We start from the raw sequence: 15771 nt of genomic DNA on the forward strand, positions 1-15771 counted from the left end.
TGAGAGGATAGATGCTTGTATTGTGTGCGTGCGTGTGTGTGTATGTGTAGTTTGAGCTGATACATGAGACAAAACCGTGACAGTTACGAGATCAGCCCCAAAATATTACTCTGCCTTACCTTCTGGCACGTACTGCATACATACATGCGCCCTGCACTTATAACATTTCATTGTTATCTATATGCACTGCTCAAATGAGTCAGCGCATTGTCTGTGTACAACTCATGTACGCCAAGAATATTTAGAAAATAATGCAGTAGCGTTTACCATTATTCCAATAAGTGCTAAGCACAGAATAGACTCGGAACAAAGAAAGCTTGAAGGTCGCTCAATTATCATTACCCAATGACATTGCGATAGCACTGGGTCTTCTGAATTTCACTGCTTCTAATCTTCCGCCATTTCATGCAGTTTGCTGCATGCTCCTGTGATGACGCTTCCACGCGCACGGATGAAAGATCACAAAGACCACGCTTTCAAACTATAGCGTGAGAGACTGGTAGTTTAACATGCGTGAAAATGGTACGTGACGAAGACGACGGCATTGCGACAACAGCCTGAGAGCTTGCCAATTCGTTCAGGCAGAATGTTAAGATTTCTCCCAACTGACTGTTCATCTGAATGAAGTATATGAGCCGGCCTACTTTAAACCTGAGTGGCACTCCCTCTTGGTGATGTGCTCAGCCTTACCTCGCGTCTAGTGCTCGGTAGCTCTGCCTTTTTGCGATGTTTCGTGACATTTTTTAAATGCTTTGTAAATCATTTAGTTAATGTAAATAGAATACATTTTCAATACAATAAATACCATGCCTTAAAGAAAGCTGTGGCGGAACTGATTTTTTAGCGCCGTCGCGGGTTTTTATTTCTTTAATGTCTTCCCCTAGTGCGACACCGGCTTTCTGCTGCAGTGAGGCTCTTATGTTGTCACTTAAAATAAACAATTATTCAGGCCATTTAAAAATCGAGCGTGTCGCTAAAATGCAGCATTTCGGCTGAATAATGGTGATCACTAACGCCCAGAGTCTGGAGCGAACGATTCCCGTGGTAGCCATTTTAGTGCCCTAGAGTCCACTCCGCCGAAAAGCGGTTGTCTGGCTGTCCAAAGCCTGCTTCTAGCACGGAGGCCGCCTTGGTCACATAACGTGACACCATCACAAGCTGCCCACTGGATTGTGAGCAAACTGCCCACCGTAGCAGTTCAATTAATGATTAGTGGCGAGAGATTCCTCACGAGCAATATGGGTCTAACAAGCCCCACCGAAGGCAGCAGCTGCCACCTGAGAGTGGCGCATAGCTTAACAGTTTCACCTCTGCGCCAGGAGCAAAATCAGGAATTGCAAAGATCTGCGAGTGTAGAGAATGCCAATTCTACCACAGTACAAATCTAAAATGATGCAATATCAAGCAAACTGACATCATATGATATATCAACCAAAGTAAGCCAATTCAGGTAAGGCAAAAGCATAGAAAGTCAAGATAAACCATGAAAAACCAGGGCTAATGGTGCTAAAGCACTACAATTCGTGGCTAACCCCAAGCTAAACCGCACGGGATTTTTTTGCTTCCACGTTAATGCATTATCCAAACAGTCAAATCCTTACCATGCCTGCAAGCAATTTCGTTAATAAAATCAGACGTGCGATTATGTGACCACAGGTCTCACCAGGGACAGAAACAAACCAAGAGATGTTCCTGTTGTTTAGAGAGCAGTACAAATTTTTGTTTTGGCACATTGTACAATGCAAGGCAGAGCGAGCGATGATTCAGACCAAGATGGTTGAGCTGGTGCTTTATTTCCTAGGTAAGACTACAGTCGTTGGCTTTGCCCACCACACTGCGGCACCGCTTTCTTATACTGAAATTCCAGCGAAAATAGAAATTAGAAAGAAGATACGACTGTACTGAACTAGTCGCAGCGCAAATGAAAAATTTCCACACCCACGCCGCCAACTGGCTTTAATTGGACAGTGGAATTTCGTAGAAGCACTTTTGCTCTGCAGCCAGTTCTTTGAAACCTCACTGAGCTGATTTCGGAATTCTTTCCGGGGAACAAGGCTTAGAACTTGGGAATTCAACAGCCTTCCTAGGTATGATTTCTGCATGTTTTACTCTACACTCTCATCATTTGACAGACTCGAAGCTGATGATGAAAATGTTGACTGGGGTGCCAAGTTTCCCATTGGACCGGCGTCCACCCGCACGGCCCGACCATTGCCGCCTTGTTAGCGTACTATACAGGGTGTTTCACCTAAGACTTTACAACAGTTTTTAAAAATAGGCTTTTTGAGTTAGAAAAGCGCTTTTTTCGTCATAGCATTGTCAACGGTGTAGTACATCGCATTGACGGAGGTGTGTGGCTCCCCGCCTTTCGTATTCATCTCGTGTAGCTCCACAGTGCAGAAACTAAGTCTTCCCCGTGAACCTTCACCCTAAGAACTTGCACTTTAAAATGGGGATTCAAAACTCGCTGCACAGACAAAAACCGTTAGCCCGGAGTACGGTTCGGGCCACCACCCTTGCCCTCAGAGAGTGCATCTTGCCCTACCTCACCATCACGTCATCATATCTTTCCTCCCTCGCCCTCACCTCATCATGTCTTCCCTCACTCACCTCACCAGGTCTTTCCTCCCTCACCCACGCACTCACGGATTTTCATGCGCTCATCCTTCCTCGCCCTCACCGAGTGAAATCCTCATGAGGTGAGGATGAGCACGCCCACATGAGGGCTCGCCCTCGTGAGGATACCCATCTCTACTCCCGGCGCACATGTTCCTCTGCAAGTGTTAACTTCAAATCTAAAAACTAAAAACCGTCTGGAACTTTATGCATCAAGTTTAGAGGGTTAATACACTTAAAAAAGCTCTAAAAGCTGGTTTACATTCAAGGGAAGATCACCACTCCCCTGCAGTAAAATCAGAAAAACCATACCTAAAAACATGCACACATTTAAGACCTTGCAGGCGGTCAAAATCAACTGTTGCAGTTGGCTAGAAATACATGACTGAGAACAGGAGCTATACATGTGTCGATACAAACCCCTTGCTTTTGAATGAAAACCTTGTCATTAAATTCAGCGTAAGTTGAGTTCAAATACAATGACAGCTATTCAAGGAAACCTTGCACGGACAAACCTGCTGCATTTTGAAATGCTATTGAGCCAAAACTATTAATGCACTCTTTCACACATAATGGGAGTTTTTCTTATGGCAAAAAGTAGTATAAATCGTTTCTGTAAACTGAGCAGGTCAGAAAAGCTTTGTTAAAATTCCATTCTGAAAATCAAACATTTTTTTCAGAATTTTGGGTCTCATAGTGGTCATCAATGTTTAAATTTAGATTTCTTAATTTGCAGAAAATGTGCAAGTGATTTTTGCCACTTGCCGTTTTCCGATATAGTCACCCTAGGGGATGCTCCAATTTGTGGGTTTTTGCAGTAAACATGACTTGCAAGAAGGTGGCTTTACTTTTTTAAATGTTTTGCGCCAATTTACTAAGGTTTCAATTGGTGCAATGAGCTTTGCCTGCAGACTAGTTTTTTTTTCACTGATACCTTTTGGACCACATGCAGGACAGAAGAGATTGCATCCAAGGCTTTTCTTCCAAACCGATCCCTTGTCAAAACCACAAACCCGCCTTTATCAGAAAGGAGACGGGACAGATTGTTTTCGCAACGTCGAAGCCATGACACCTTAGCAATATAGGTGACCTTACACTTCTGTCACGCTTCAATGCGTTGATCAGCGCCTTCCGAATGCATCTTCCTGATTTCAGCATATCACGAAACACTTCGTACAAGGAATAATATTTCTGGAACAGTAAACTTTGGCTTGATGGCGAACCTGAGTCCGAGACTGAGGATGCAATCCACATGCATCCTCCAGTAGGCTCACTTGACCAATGGTTCTTGCTTGCCACCTTTTCATGGAGGGCCTCCTGTTCTGGCCGGCTCGAAGATTCCTCAGCACTTGCTGCTACAAGCATCCACTGAGGCAGTCTACGATGCTGAAGAAGGAGCGCAGAGCTTGATTCCCACCGGGTGGCTTTGTGGGATCCCAAAGGCACGTGTAGACAAGATATTTGTAAAGGTGCACTTGTCACCGCCCCTCATACCTCAGTATCTTGCTTACCCTTGTAGCATGACTGACGGATGGCATAAAGCTACCAAAAGGTAACCTGACTTCGTCTGGTAGAAGCTTGTTGCCAATGCAAAGGGACAAGGCACGCCCACGGCATTCATAATCAGACTCGATGAAGCAAGGATCCAGAGACAATTGCGAAGTGAGCGCGATGTACCAGAAATGAAGCTCAAAAGCATGGACTGATGGGCGAGTTGGTGTTGCATTGCAGGCCACGTACGAGTGCACATGAACAAGGACAAGGAAAGACTCGGACAACACAAGCGCTCATTTCCAACTAATGATTTACTGACACAAATGCATGATATACGCCTTCCTTCATGACATCATCCAATTGAAAATGCCGACATTTTGCAGATGCACTCAGAAATGATGATTCTTTTACATTCAGTAAAATGGATGGTGCACGGACACATGATGCTCCCGCTCTTCTAATGAAATCTGCTTAAATGATTTCCCTTACATCCTGGCTGCCATGCATTGCTAGTGTCCTGTATGGTTCAAGCAAAGGTTTAGAAGGCTTTTCATTCTTTATGTCACAGTTATTACAATGCACAGAAAAATTCCCGTTCCTGTAATTTCCGACTTTCCTCCTGTGCACCATTAATGTTTCGTTTGTACACAGGCCACTTTGACCGATGTTACTTGATCTGCAAGACAAGGGAACTTCATACAGCACCTCAGATCAACATGCTACAAATTGGTCACATGTTTGACTGTGATAGGGTAATATTTCCATATAATTAAGGGAGCAACGCAGGACAGCGCAATAGGAACAAGCTTAGAACTGACCAGTCTTAACTGGAAAAAGGCGGAAAAAATATTCCAGAATGCACGTCTGCAGGGATAGGCGAAATTCTAATCAAGCAAAGTAATGAACTTGGCCCAAGCGGCAAGGATACGCTGATAAAAGCATTGGAGGCAGTAATAACAAATAAGCGAATTCCGCACAGCTGGAAACGGAGTAAGATGAAGTTGATTTATAAAGGGAGAGGCGATAAAACGAACATAAAATCCTTCAGGCCGATTACGATAACATCTGTTATATACAGGCAGGTAATGCAGTTCGTGATTACTCAATGCATAGAAATAACAGGCGAAAAACAGACCTGTATTTAGCCTTCCTGGGCATAAGCAGTGCATATGACAACGTGAACAGGAAACTCTTGTGGAGCTTATTAAAATATGAAGGTATCGGTCATGAGGTAATTGATTTTCTACAGGAAATATACCCAGAAAATAAAGTTGAAATTACATGGAAAGGGATGAAAAGTATGACAACTGTCGAGGTACACAAAGGACTAAAGCAAGGTTGTCCTCTATCACCGCTGCTGTTCGTGCTTTATGTGATAAATAAGAAAGAAGGCTACAAGGAAGCAATCTAGGTTATAATCTCTCGTACAGAATAGGCAGAAAGGTCGTTGAGCAATGGCTACCGGGTTTAATGTATGCGGACGATATTGTACTGTTAGCAGATAGCCAGGAGGATTTGCAAACTGGTTGATTGCTGTGAAAGCAAAGGAGATGCTCTAGCTTTCAGTCTTTGCACAAATAAGTCAGGTGTGATGATTTTCAACGATACAACTGATCAGGTGCTTACAATACAAGGTCATAAAAGACCCAGAGTGGCCGAATACAAATGTCTCGGATATGGGTAAACGAAGGGCAGATGTACATGGAAATGCACGAACAGTCTCTTACAGTAAAAGGGCGAATAGATGCCGGGATAATGAAATATAGGGCATTATGGGGGCACAACAAATATGAAGTATACTGAGAGGTATTTGGAAAGGAATAATGGTGCCGGGGCTTACTTTCGGCAATGCGGCTCTGGGCTTAAAGGGGCTGCGAAATACCGCTTGAACGGATGCCGGTTACGCTTCAGATGGATTCTTTGTCACACAGATGCTGACTCAAAAAGAATTACGAGAATCGATGCATAGGAACGGGAGTTATTCAATGAAGAAATTTCAAAATACAAGCAAACAAAATGCTGCCCTCAACTCGATTTTCGCGCAGCTTCCCATTCCCATGTCATTCTCCCAATGACGACACTCGGGGCGACCAATCAAAACAGCCTATCTTAGCACGTGGCGGAAGTTTGCACTCCATGGTTGCCTGTTCTCTAACTCGTTCATGCCAAGGCTGGCAGCGCCGTTTACATTGTTACAACAACCATGTGAACGCCTAGCTGACCCAGCGATGCTTCACCCTCACGTCGACGGCGCAGAAGGGAACACTGATCAGTGACGTTCCCTTATGGATCCGAACTCGAGCGCGAGATACGGCGACGGTGACAGCCTGCGCAAGATTTCAGACACATTTAGCATAGCGCGTACCGCTACTGCTTACCGCCAGCCATCGCCCGTCGCTCCTAGCGCACTGGTTGGCCACGGCGAGCAAGGAGCGCGCGCTGTTGACGGGAACGAGACGCCATCTGGCGCCACCGCCTGGTGATTCTCCACAAACTGACAGTGCGCACTGCCTGCTAAATGTGAAACGAACGCATTCTTCCTTGGGACCGAAACGAACGCTTATAGAGTGCAATTGCTCGATCGGATCGATTCCGCAAAGCCGCTCTCAGATACAGAGAGAGTAGCCATATGTGTTTAGTGCTAGGTCGTAGGATGTTTACAGAGAGGCGCAAAAAGTAGTCAGTGCCTCTGGTGGCGTGTTTGTTTTACTTGATTTACAGTGCTTTTATCTAGGGCAAACAAGCTGGTTTTGTTAATATAATATAAAACACAAAACTTGACAAAACGTACCTCTAGTTATTAACCCAATTTGCAGTATATTTACTCTTTGTCCAATCATCCAGCTCGCACAAAGTGATGTCATATCCGCTGCTAAAAACCGCCACTGTATGATGACACCGTCAGCGCCACGAATTTGTTTTTGCGAGCTCATTAAAATATTAAAAACCACAGTATACGCGGTACGACCGATGCTAATAGCATCACTATAACTCATTCTATGTAACCAATAGGCAAAACAATGCACTGAAAATGTGTTTCGGGGCCCCTTTAAGGCCAAAAGTTCAGCCGAGATTAGAAGTAAATCAGAGAGCTGTTGGAAGATTAGCACTAGGTGCCCGCGGGAAAACCGCAAACGAGGCAGTACAGCGGGGTATGGGCTGGGCATCGTTCGAAGCCCGGGAAGCTCAGAGTAGAATTCTATATGAAGAATGCCTGAGGAAATTGGAGGATAACAGGTGGGCAGCTAAGGTATTTAAATACCTATACAGAAAGAGCATTGGTTCACAATGGCGGAAAAGAACTAGGAAGCTAATCAACAAGTATGCCAGGCACGAGGGCGGAGAAAGAAAGAGCATTAAAAGACAGGTTAAAAACGTGGAAGGTAAAAATTGGATCAATTCAATGGAAAAGAGGCGTAGTGTAGAACTATCAGTACTGGAAAAGGCAGATCAGGAAGGCAGCGTTTTATAACTCGAGAGGCAGTGCCCTACTCTTTGAAGCTAGGTCAGGATGTCTTAGAACGCGCAGGTATGAAAAGAAATTTAACGAAGAAGATGACACAAGTGCTGTGTGTGGTAAATCTCTAAAAACAATATAACAACTCATAATAAAATGTCATGGTATCCATCCTGATGTCGGTGCAGGCACAGTCACTCTTCCTGAGTCCCTAGGGTTTAGAGGTAACAATGGTCATGTAAATAAATCTGCGGTGGAAATTAGCAAAAAAGGATTGGACGATTGTTGGCTTAAAAGCAGAGGCGACATAAGGTTAAAAGTGTAGGAAGACGTATTTAAAGAAAATGGCAGATTTTAATAACTTACAACCACAGTTAAACAAAATAAAGGGAAAAAAAGCTGAGCATGGTGGCAACTGCCATCACCCCGTTTTAAAGTGCCATGGACGCTCCTACCTTCCATCCATCCATCCATCGTGTGTCATTATGATCGTCTGCTATGTATGACTGCGCTCGTACACTTTAACTGCGCTATTGGCTTTCGCGAATGTAATTTTAGAACGCGGTTTGTAGGCATTCGCTAGGACAAATGATTTCTCTCCTTTCACTGCGTCTCTGTGCATTTTTCCTGTGTTATTATCTTGAAATCTAGTAATGAACGATGCAAATATAGCATTTCTTTAAATCCTAACGCTGAATATTCTGTGTGCGCGCATGCATGCGTGAGACTTTATGGCATCTTTGCTAGGCAATGGATGAATGATGAATACTCAAAACGTAGACAAATGACAAAACCATTATATCCTTGAAGTAAAATAATGGCAAACACCATCTTGCTCAACAGGTTAATTGCAGCACTACGCCGCTCGTAGCTGCTTTTGCCTAGCGGCAAAAGGCATTAACTAGATAGAACATGTGCGTTGGAGCAGTGCTTTATGTGCAGGCCTCTAGTTCAGTAGGTCTTGATCTGGAGCCCGCAGCATTACGGACGACACAATGAAAATTTAGTACTTTTTGAAGAGGAAACAGACTAAGGATGTGCGATATTTTACTCACCGTCTAATGGAGGGGAACTTTTGTTGAGAAGACGATCAACTTGCATGTACAATGAACGCGTACAGCAGTTAAGCTGCACAAAAAGTTCCGATATAACATTGTGTTGTGACGTAGCTGTTACGAAGCAGGTCGATGAAATGAAATTGTGCACGGGAACCACTACTGCGGAGGGAGAAGTCATCACAATAACTGCTCTGCGTCAACGTAGCGACAAGTTTGTCATCATTGCTTAAGGCTGCGCACACAAATTCGAGAAGCAAGATAATAATAATAATAATTGGTTTTTGGGGAAAGGAAATGGCGCAGTATCTGTCTCATATATCGTTGGGCACCTGAGCCGCGCCGTAAGGAAGGGATAAAGGAGGGAGTGAAAGAAGGAAGGAAGAGAAAAGTGCCGTAGTGGAGGGCTCCGGAATAATTTCGACCACCTGGGGATCTTTAACGTGCACTGACATCGCACAGCACACGGGCGCCTTAGCGTTTTTCCTCCATAAAAACGCAGCCGCCGCGGTCGGGTTCGAACCCGGGAACTCCGGATCAGTAGTCGAGCGCCCTAACCACTGAGCCACCGCGGCGGGGCAGAAGCAAGATAAGGAAAAATAAATATCTTGAAAGTTGAAAGATGTATATAAGCTCAAAAAAGACCCCAGAAGAGCATCTAGAGCGGCATATTTAGAGGGCCTTCTGTGTATATGTTGTCGCGCCAATATACATGCGCTTTCGAGAAGCTGGCAGGCAAAGCTACCTCTCCAGGGCACGGAACTTGTCGAAATAGCCAAAATTTGTTGAGCCACAGCGCCGTGGTTAACCGCGCTTTCGAAATTTTAAAAACTGATATGGATATTATTTCCGGTCGGTTACACGAATTTCAATAATTAAGGAGCCTAAAACTAATAGTTTAAGAGTTCATCAGCCTGCATGACTATGTACCCAGCTAGCACAAACCGATATAAGACACTGCAGCGGTGGCCTAGTGGTTAAGCATCCGCCTCGCATGCGGGAGGTGCGGGGTTCGATCCCCAGTGCCGCCGGGTACCCACCGGTGATACGATGGGTGCAAGGTTCCCCTGGCCAGGTACGCGGCTTAATCAGGGTGAAACGCTAGGGAAATATGGGTCCTTGTCCCCACCTTGTGCAATGAAAACTACCTTGTGTTATAGCTCTCTTTGGCCAATGCTGCCCTTGTGACATAAAAATTCATCATCATGATCATCTGAGATATAAGACGTCTTCAAAGCAACTATCCGAAACGAAACAAACGACTAGCAAACGGTGTGGAAAATTCGTTTTCAGCTGGTTAACGTCTTAAATTTGTCATATGGGAAGTCTAATGTCCGGGTCAAAAGACGTTTGAAAATCTATCTTCTTGTCATAGCCAAGAAACATCTAAAAGTGGTCTACAGAATACCGCTTCGAAACGTCGTAAAAAAAAGCGTCTATAAATGAGCGACAGGAAGATCTTTTCTATACGAATGCATGTAGTTTAGAGATATTTGCAGTACGATTTGTAGCCCGCATTTTGTTCTGCGAAAGAGGAGCTGAAGCACTGTGGGCCCACATCAAGCTTGCATTGTACACTTCTGCACGCTGCAAGCTTAATGCTGGCGTCAGTAAACAGATGCTACATCGCTTATATGAAGAGAAAAAGTATCAAAGCGTCACTCTTCAGCGTGTCTACCAACCGGGTAAACCGTGAAAACCGGGAATTCTCACGGAATTTGGATAATCTGAATAAACTCAGGAGATCTGTGCTTATATCAGGGAAAATTAGCTGCAGTTCTATTAAAAGGAACTAAAGCCGCGATAATGCTGCCTCATGTAAACAATGCGGACTGACAATGCACGGATTGTCCAGTGCGGCGTTACGCGTCCTCTCCTCGGCGACCGCTGGCCTCCAACGTTGTGCTGTCAAGTGGAGCATCCCAGCAAGACGGCAAAAAGCTTTGCGGCGCCAGCGGCGCTTCTGATTTCGAAGCGTATACTACGTCGAAAGCGGACAATTTCCTGCACTTTCCCGGCGCTGTGGCCGACGGCAGAGCGCGCGCTTCCTACGGTTCGCATGTGCGCTGTTCGAGGGCCAGCGGCCTCCCCTTGTTTTCCTGTGTTTCCGAGTGGACAGCTCCAACAAGGCGGCAGAAAACGTGTGAGACCTTGCGATGGTTCCAAATGAACTCTTCCTCCCTACGCATCTCTTTGATGGAAGCGTCCATTTCTGCCGCAGGGGGTGCACGTACGCGATGCTGGCGGCGCAGGTTTGGGAGAAAGGGAAATATTTTCGCGCCTTTCCGCGACCTGCCGACGCTAGCAAAGCAACGAATTCTGTCCATACTTAGCTGCGCCGTTTTGAACCGACGTAGTTTTATTCACTGCTGTGGTGCCGCAGGCAAGCTGTGTGCGACGTGTCAAGCATGACGGCCTTCAAGTATACCTTCGTCCAGGACTGGACGAATGCGAAACATTGCGAGTTTGCAGCCTGGATTAGGCCCGTCGAAAGTAACCCGAAAGCAACGTACTGTGCACTGTGCAGAAAACAGTTTTCGTTCAGCAACATGGGAAGAAGCTAGACCGTTGACAAGTCATGCTGAAAGTAGGAAGCACCGACTGGCCATTACCTTAGCCGGGTCGCCCTCTGTAGCCTCATTTTTGACACCGCCGGCCACCGTTGTGACCAATGCCGGGCCAGTGCCATCTGTTTCTGCGCATCCTTCAAGTGCTTCAACTACAGCGACGGACGTCCAACCCGATCATACAGCAAAGGACATCATTCAGCGTGACTTAGAGGTCATAAATACTGAAATGATGTGGCGCCTCGACGCTGTTATGACGCACACATCACTGCGTGCTGCCAGGGCATTGGCTTCTCTGTTCCCTTTCATGTTCCCATCATCAGCTACAGAAGCAAATGCAGCTTGGCAAAGACACGGTGGGATATACTATTGTCTATGGCCTCGCACCTTTCTTCAAGGAGAACTAGCTCATGTCGGAAGTAAGCCAAGCCTCCCACTTCATCGTGGCGTTTGATGAATCGTTAAACAAAGTTGCACAAAAAGCAAATGTTGTTGGTTCGCTTTTGGTCGGATGCAGAGCAGAGCGTGAAAACGCGCTACTTAGGGTGCACGCGGGCAGAATTGACGTCCGCTTTTAAAACTTCCACAGATGGACTCTCCCGATCAAAAATTCTTCAGATCTCAATGGATGGGCCAAATGTAATAAAATTTATCCGTGAGATCAACCAAGAACTTTGTGAATCCAATAGCGGCTGTCGTATTCTCGAAGTTGGTAGTTGTGGCCTTCATGTTGTGAACGGTGCTTTCAAAACCGGACACGCGGCAACAGGTTGGCAACTCGTCGAATTTCTTCGTGCTTTGTACAACTTATTCAAATGTGTACCTGCCCGACGCGCTAAATACGCGCGCATAACCGGGAGCAACGTTTACCCTATGAAGTTGTTCATTACATAGATTTTTCACTTCTACAAACTAATGTTTTTATAATCTGCAGTTCGTCTGAATATATTTGCTGTCGCACTTGTGAAGCTAAAGTTCAGGTCCCACACCATTGCGGTTACTATCAGTAGATAGAAATATCTCAGATTTGAAAATATTTGTTTCCGCATGCATCTTCCTTTTAGTTGGTATTTGAAAATGTTCCATTCGATTCGCAGTTTGCTTTAGCATTTTTTCGAAGATATTCGATTTGTTATGCATTTTGTTAATCTTTCCCCCCTTTTTTTAATGAAATAAACTACTCCTTACTATTCAAATAGGATTAAATTGTTTTTATTTTTTAACATGCTTACTGGAGAGTGGTACCATCAGGTGGCTTTGTGTCAGCTTGTTTTCGCATAAAACAAGTAATGTGTCACTCAGGGAATTTTACAAATGCACTCAGGGAAAACCTGGAAAACTCAGGGAATTTGGAAACGTCAACTTGGCAGACACCCTGCTCTTTATTACGATTAATAAAATATCTTGTCCCAAACAGTTACGGCACAAGTAGCATATGAGCAGATTGCATTAAATTTGGTAGCAGAGAAAAAAAAAGCGCAGCTAGAATCAGTCATCACCATCATCTCATGCAGACGAATGGTGCTTCAGAAAAAAAAAAGCAGTTAAGATCCCATTCAGGATCTCCAGGGACATGCTACTTTTCCTAGTCGCGGTAACATTCGCATATACGCCCGCGCTTGTTATGTCGCAAAACATACGTTAAATGGTGGGCAGCCCAAGAAAAAAATAAAAATTGCCCTCCCCGCATCGCCCATGGCGCAACGGCCAAAACCGAACTAAAATAAATAATGAGGCACAAGCAGATCAACTTTCCCGCCTCTTTGCAGAGACTGCGTGGCACACCATTGTTGTTTCATCCCGCAACACAGCTTCTATAAAACACAAGTTATTGACCAATAGGCTCCAGCTCAAAAAAAAAAGTTAAGCGAAACGAACGCAAGGTAACGCGTCGATATTGTTTCGACTCAGATGTTTAATGCGCCCTCTGCTTGGCGTGCACATGGCGGCTGTCCCTAGCAAAAAAAACCATAGGAAGCCAATAGTCTACCAGATTATTGACAGCTATGGGTGTGTCAGTGTACTGGTCCTGTTGGCTAGCTGGAGTATTGGTCTTATAGGCCAAATAGCGCATTGGTGTATACCAACAATCATATAAGACCAGTACGCTGGCACACAAATAGGTGTCAGTAATCTGATAGGCTATTTGTTTACTAATTGTTTTGTAGGTCTCATCCGTGTATGGGTCTTATTGTGTCTACTGGTTCAGATTTCTGAAGAGTACGGACAGCAATCTTCCTTGTCCCTCCAGAGCTAGGAAGTTCCAGGAATGCAGAGTTAGGCAGCAGTTTCATGCATACACAATTTAATACACAATTAGAGCAGCAACGCATTGCGGTGCACGTAGGCCGAGAACTAGTGCAGCGCTAGCCCTGGACCATGACAAAACGAGGAAAAAAGTGCAGGGCGCGTACCCGGCACCGGAAAAACGAGGCCGACGGTGCTGCACCCCTTGAACTGGTGCAGCAAGTGCAGCCAAATCGAAGAGACCCCAAAACATTGACTGCAAGTAGAGGTGGATTGCAAGGTTGCGAGCTCCGGCCCATTGGAGTAGTCTCTCCAAACGTAAAGCGTCTGGAAAATAAAAAGAGCACAATGCAGCTTGCAAAATTAAAAAAAAATGACCTCAAGAGCAGGACACCGCATCACTTGTTCAAAAAATTGTTACTTCCCACTGTAGATCCACATTTGCCACTGATCCGCATGCATGTAAATTCCTTTGTGTATTAGAAAGAAGAAACATCTCCAATACCAGGTCCACGCACAGCAGGTCTCTCCTGGTGATGGCACCGTATGTTTGGAAGAACTGTTCGAAAGCTCTGGTAGGCAAATGAGCCTGTCCATTTGGCTCTCAGCTCCAACGCGGCTATGCGCAAGCTACGGTCGCCGGTAGCGCGCGTGGCTCGGCATGCTTGGCGTTGCACGATCTGATACGCGAATACGCGTCCATAAAGTCTCTTGATACGACTTTTAAGCTTGGAACACACCTGTGCCAGCCAATTACGCCGGCTATCGACCTCCGAGGTGGCGTGCGCTACCGGCGACCTCCGGCGGGAAGATAGTCGCGTTGGAATCTAAAGTAGAGCGTTCAAAGCATCCCCCCCCCCCCCCCCCGAACCTCGAAAGCTGGTTTAATCGTCTAGCAGAGGTGTGGATAGCCACAGCAAGAGGTTATACGGACGCGTATCCGCGTGGAGGGAGCGGTGGCGGGGCGCCGCTCGAGGGAAATGCCGAGCTGTAGCGAGCGTCGCCAGCAAGAACGAAGCGATTCTCGGTGCAAGCTTAGCATTTTGCATGCCTTCGAAACGAGCGTTACTCTGACTCTGCTATGCGAAATACAAAATGGGGTAGACAAGGTGTATCTCACAGGCACTATAATGACGGGGAATCGGGACTGGAATAGGCTGCGAGTGCGAACTTGACCGAATCCTCCGTGCTGAGTCTCCGGGGCCCGACTCGCCACGTGAGTAATGCAGATAGCAGCAGAGTAGAAAGTAAAACTAAGGTTAAAAAGTTTAAATAACCCTCTCAATAATCGTGCCTACAATATTAAAACTCTCCACAGCATTAATTCCGTCATACGGCGCGATTCAAATTCATTTGTTCGAGGTGCAACGGCCGTTAGCAACGCAAAGCCACAGCGCAAAATGAATACAGCCCGCGGTTGCAACTAATGCTTACGCGCCACATTAAAATTCGAACGAGCGCTGGAATGTCGGTATCCACGAGAAGCATCTTGTAGAACTTCTTTGAATTCACGGCAGCATAAACCGCGATAAACTTACGCTACTGACGCGCACACAGGTAAACTAAAAAGCGAAAACAGCTAACCAATGTTGCGGCCCTCCTCCGAGTACGAACCAACATACGAACTAAGACCGTTTCGCTAGATTGTGCATAAAACTCACACTGAAAAAAATGTTAGTAACATAAAAAAGACTGAGTGTGGTCTCAGCGTGCGTTATTGCATAATTGCCTACTAAAACGCAAAATAGAAGACAAAAAAACAGCTTTACTCACCATAATGCGACAGGCATTGAAAGAGACCCTCAGTACCATTCGGGAGCCAGGGGAAATTCCTGCTGGCTGGAAATTTGGAAGAATGCTGTTCTTATACAAATATTCCGGTGACCGCAGCAGCTAGCTATGCGGCCTATAAGTAGACCTATCACTGTGAATCCGGTTCCGTACAGGCTGTTCGCTCAAGTCCTGCGCAGACGGATACAAGCATGGGCGGAGCGGTAAAATGTGCTGGGCGAGTTGCAGCAGGGTTTTCGCCAGGGACGGCGGTTGGAGGACAACCTGACCAAGTGCATAAAGCTCGCGACAGGTGAGGGCAGAGAGTTATGGGCGGCCTTCCTGGATGTGGAGAAGGCCTATGACTGCGTAGACCATGGAGTCCTGTGGAATCGGCTACGCCTCAAGGGACTGCCCGAAGAGGCAGTCGCTCGGTTTCGCGCGCTCTACACGGACACGAAAGTAGTTGTCCAGTGGCAGGGCCTCCGGTCTCGTCGATCGAGGTGCAGCGGGGTCTTCGTCAAAGATGCCCACTCTCCCCACTTCTGTCCATGCTGCTGCTGAG

The sequence above is a fragment of the Amblyomma americanum genome, chromosome 5 (assembly GCF_052857255.1).
Source record: "Amblyomma americanum isolate KBUSLIRL-KWMA chromosome 5, ASM5285725v1, whole genome shotgun sequence".
Classification (NCBI taxonomy): Eukaryota; Metazoa; Arthropoda; class Arachnida; order Ixodida; family Ixodidae; genus Amblyomma; species Amblyomma americanum.